This window comes from Camelus ferus, chromosome 8 (assembly GCF_009834535.1).
Source record: "Camelus ferus isolate YT-003-E chromosome 8, BCGSAC_Cfer_1.0, whole genome shotgun sequence".
Taxonomy (NCBI): Eukaryota; Metazoa; Chordata; class Mammalia; order Artiodactyla; family Camelidae; genus Camelus; species Camelus ferus.
Genome location: NC_045703.1, coordinates 5,959,453 through 5,964,568, shown reverse-complemented (window position 1 = coordinate 5,964,568; position 5,116 = coordinate 5,959,453). Strand labels below are relative to the sequence as shown.

General features: G+C 39.4%; 1 non-coding gene across 1 annotated transcript; it reads right to left on the bottom strand.

Annotated features, from left to right (window-relative positions):
* Positions 1–2,748: 2,748 nt before the first annotated feature.
* Positions 2,749–2,820, bottom strand: TRNAD-AUC. The gene has a single exon. It is a non-coding gene; the product is annotated as a tRNA-Asp (tRNA).
* Positions 2,821–5,116: the final 2,296 nt, after the last annotated feature.

The window sequence follows — 5,116 nt, the reverse complement described above, 5'->3', positions numbered from 1 at the left end:
AAGCCTGGGCAGTGCTCTCTCCTCAGCTCTCTGCCGACCACTGATGGCAGCCGAGCTGCCTGGGGAGAGTACATCTATCATTCTTGCTGGCCCTCAACTGACAGGCTCCTGATCCCTCTGTGTCTGGAAGTCATTGCAGGGATTGTACCAGGCAAAGTCACCACTAGGTGGCTTCTTGAGTAAAAAAAGACGTGATTAATGAGGGGCCCTAAAGCCAAAGGGTGTGGGAGGTGCTCTTCATGCCTGCATGTGAGAAAATCAGACATTCTCGGAAGTACCAGGCCTAGAGATAAACGGATGGAGTCAGAGAAGGCAACAAGATTGTGAAGTATGCAGCATAGGTCAAAGGGAACAGGTCAAAGTAGCATGATTTTATATTGTGAATATGAACATAACTGTAACTACAGACTGAGGAGACTTGGGGGGATTTAGATTGTAAGTTCACACCACTATTTTGTGAATGTGTATAAATAATATTGTGATGAATAAAAAAATTTTATTTAAAAGTGTTACTGACTTCACAGCAACATCTTTTGTATCTGCAGATACTAACCATAACAATCTAACGCAGATGATCAAATTTCTGGCATGTTGACAAAGTGTCCTTCACACTTTAAAAGGCTGAGCACCAGTCATTCTCTATTTTCAGCCACAGGAGGCAAATTTCCCTGGACTTCCTGGATACTCGCAGGTGAGTCTGAGTTTTCCTCTTACTCTGGCCAACAACTTAACTTTTCAAGGAGATTCCAGAGCTCTAGCATTTAGGTGCTTTGCCAGATTTACTTAAGTTTTTAAGATGAATGCCTCCTTCCATATAAATTCAACCGCTGCTTTCCGTACAGACTGCCCAACACTAACTCCTTCTCCCTGGAAAGTAATTTCACATTTACACTAGTGAAAACCAGGAGCACTACCTATTTTTCCCCAGAAGACAAACTTCAAACACCCTCAGATGTCCTTCCAACTTCCCCAGAAGTGACTTAGAGAACCCTCCTAACAAAAAGGATACCGTGTTTTTATAGAAGCTGGAGAGGCACTCAAATTTCATCCCAATTCGTCACTGGGCCCTAGAGAGGAATATTCAAATCCTATATAAATTTTAGTAACAGTTTTGGTGATAGGTTTATATTCAAGGTGCAGATTTGTCCATGACAACTTCTAAAGGATGCAAGCCCTGAGGAACTACCTTTAGTTTTTCCAAATCAGCATTTGAAGGAGAAAGTGGACAGGGCTCTAAATTTTCCCGCCAGCTAAGCAGAAATACAGAATGCTATCTGCTTGACTCAGTTATGGAAGAGAAAACTGTTAGGCATTTCTCAGTACAAAAATACACATTTCACAAAACACATTTCTAACTACTGCTTTCATCCATTATTGAGTAATAAAAGATAGGCACTATTGAAATTTAAAGCTTAAATGAGTCTGAGGTAACAAAGCATAGCACACATTCAGAGCATCATTTGTAGAGGAGAAATTCTTCCGGAGAAATCCATAAAAATCAAAGATATTAAATAGATTTATTGCTTCTCGCTTTAAACCAAAGGGAGACTATGAGCTCTGCATTGTACCCACATGCTTTATAAAGAGCATCAGTGTTGCTTGGATGTCATCAACTCAAAATTCATGATCAGATTCCCTTTGTAGTTGATTCTTATCTGGGTCCTCCTCACTGAGGGGAAGACAGACGAGGGGAGAGGACCACTGGTGTACAGTGCAGAGCAACTCTGCAAAGCCTTCCCCTGCATCACCCTGACAGGACCCTAACAGCTACACGGCGTTGCGAAGAATGACATGTTACAAATTTCTCATGAACTGAAGCTCTCCCAAAATAAAGTAACGGTGTTAGCGACATCACTGAACTTGAACTTTAGAACTCTGAGATTTCTGAGAAAGTGCCCTATTTTCTAACATTCTTCGCATTATTTACTTCTGTGGTAAGTATATCTATCACTCAACATTTCCTTAAATCCCTAAATAATGTGGAGGGGAAAGTGTCAGGAGGGGCTCCTGTTTTCCTGAGATACTTCACAGTCTTGGCAGTGAGGCCATTTCTTTCTTGCAGAAGCTTGTCTTTCTTTCCTCTGTCAATTCAATTTTTTCAAATGATCTGAAATTTAAATCGCAGAAAGGTAAACACTAATGGTTGAAAAAGGCAAATTTTCCTATGTTGGGAAGTCACTGCTCATTTCAATTCTAGGCGTCAGCCACGGTAACACTGCATCTCAGGAAAAGAGAATGTGGGCCGCACTCCCACCTCACAGCCTGCGAGGAAGCGCACCCGCACCTGCACGTCCCCAGGAGGTGACTTCCAGCTACCAATGTGAATCGCTGATGAATTTTTTTTCCCACTTGCAGTCTTTATAGCTGTTTCTCTTTGTCTCTACTTAGAAACGAAAAAATGGAGCACTTTGTGAAGATATTTTACTAGCAAGTGGGGAACCCCATCTGCAGAGGGTCAGGTAGACAGACCCTCAGGAATGGGTTTCCAGGGAGGAGAAATGTGGTAGACCTTTTAAAGACAAAAAGTTTCCAGTTGTCTTCGTCCATAATAGGAAAAGTCTCAGAGTCTCTCTGAGTGTTCCCAATGGAATGATGAAAATCAGAGTTGTAGTCACATAAAACATGGGGTTGGCTGGAGGTCATTACCTACGCAGGACTATAACAGAATTAGATGCCTCTTCATTGTTTTGATTTTGGTTTTGGTTTTTTTTGTGGGGGGGGTAATTAGGTTTATTTACTTATTTTTAGAGGAGGTACTGGGGATTGAACCCAGGACCTCATGCATGATAGGCATGCTCTCTACCACTGAGCTCTACCCTCCCCAGGGGCTTCTGCATTGTATGTCATGTGCCTGAGTCAGGATTATGTCACCCATTTACACCTGCACTAGGGACACAAGCTAGGGGGCCAGGTGAGTGTAGCCAGTATCTCCAAATAAACCACATGGCAGTAACAAAAACAACAGAGTCATGCCTGCTCTTTGTTGAGAGAGTTTACACAGAAGGAAGTAAAACATGAATCAGTTCTTAACATCCACGCTATTCGCAAAAGGGTAAAAGCACCTTCCAAAGGGCCAAGTACCATCGCCTTTTAAAGAACAGCGCCTTTAATAATAATGCTTTCTTTAGAGTTGGGAATTCTTATTTGACCCATCTGTGACCCTCTGAGAATAGGTAAAACACAATAACTAATGCTGTGTTACCTGGAACCCTGGAGGAAAGAACACTGTCTAAAGAAGAAGCTAAAGATACAATGTGGAAGCTCAATAAATCTCAAAATGCATGTTCATTCGCTCAAGGGTCTTCTAACTGCAAAATATTTTAAGTATTTTTTGCATAAAATTTTAATAATTCCATTTCCAAAAGCTGTTTTACATTCCCTTTGATCAAACATAGCACATGAAAATCTAAATGTATAGGTCTGTACAGAGAGGTACATCATTACTGTATAATTATTTTATAAACATTTAGCACATGAGCACAAACACACATATAAACACACACACACACCCTGATCTCCACTTATTTTACTCTCTACAAACATAGCAACCACATGAAACTCAAAATTCCCCACAGCCATGTCCTTTGAATGCTTAGAAAGAAAGGCCGTCTGTGATCTCTCCTATGATTATTATGGTTTAACATATGCCATTAAAATACAGAAAGAGTGGTTTTACACACTGAGCTATAATTTAGTCTCGTCACCGTGCATGAGTCTTTCTTTCATATTCTATTATCTTCTGAATATACTTCCAGGGTAACATACTTAACCAGGGACATTCATTACTGGGTGGAATGCTCTAAAATCCTGTATTATTTTGAAAGTAAGTCTTGTAAAGACTGTAACACACCATGAACATGAAGCCCGGCTTGAATGGATACAAATAGGAAAGAAGCTAAAGAGAGGGGAAGTAAAACGGTCAGGGTACCTGCTGGGTACCATTCAGGTCTCACAAATGGAGAAACCTGACAGAGAGGACGCACCATGTCCAGCCCTGCCCCACAGTCAGTACGGACCAATTCATGTCACAGAGTCAGGCTCAACCAGACTAGTTCTCTCTCTCTTGGAAGAAATGCAAGGGAAAAGAGGGAACTAAAGGCACAGGGAGATTCTCTTCTTACTTACATGAATACAAAAATGAAGTTAAAACTACCTGTGGAATCCAAATAGAATTAAGTATCTTGACCATTAATGACCAACATGTTACTATCTGTTAAAATATCAGTTGTTGTTTGCTGGATACAGAATCTAGAGTGAATTTTTTCTTTCATTCCATTGTCTTCTAACCCCCATTTATTCTGATAAATAATTTGTCACCATTCTTGTGTCATTTTTTTTTTTTTAATTGTAGGAGATGCATCTCTTCCTCAGGTTTCTTTCAAGCTGTCTCTCATCTTTCATTTTGTTTTCAGCAACATGACTGTGCTGCCTCGGTTTGCATTCCTCATATTATTCCACTTGAGCTTACGGTAATTTCTGAATCTATAGGCTATGTTCCTTATTAAACTTAAAACATATGAAGGCATTATATCTTGAAACTTTTTCCACTCCATTTTTTTCTCTATCATTTCTTCTGAGACCTCAATTATATCTATGTATCCTTTGACATTTCCCCACAAGTCACTGATGTTTAGTGTTTTAAATTTCTTGTCTTAATTTGGTTAATTTCTCTTAAACTGTCTTCAAATCACTAATTCTTTCCTATGCAATTAAAATTATTCAATGAATATCTAACTTCAAATATTATGTTTTCTATTCTGCCAATTTCTCTCAGTGTATCCATTTCTCTCCTAAAATATTCCATTTTTTAACTTTGATTTTTTTTTGTTTGTTTTGACAAAATTCTTTAACATATTCATAATAGTTGCTATAAAGCCCTCTGGACCACCAGGGGGTCTCTTCCTGGTACTTGATTTTTTCCTTTGATTTTGAGTCAGATTGTCCCATTTCGTTGCATTTCTCATGTTAATTTTATTTCTACTTGGGACGCTACATTTAAAATAACAATGGAAAATTAAGAATGTATTTCTTGCCTTTTTTTTTTTTTTTTTTCTTCACAGAGCACAAGACTTCCCTAGGTCTGGCAGCTAGTATATGGGGCTGATCTTCAGATCTC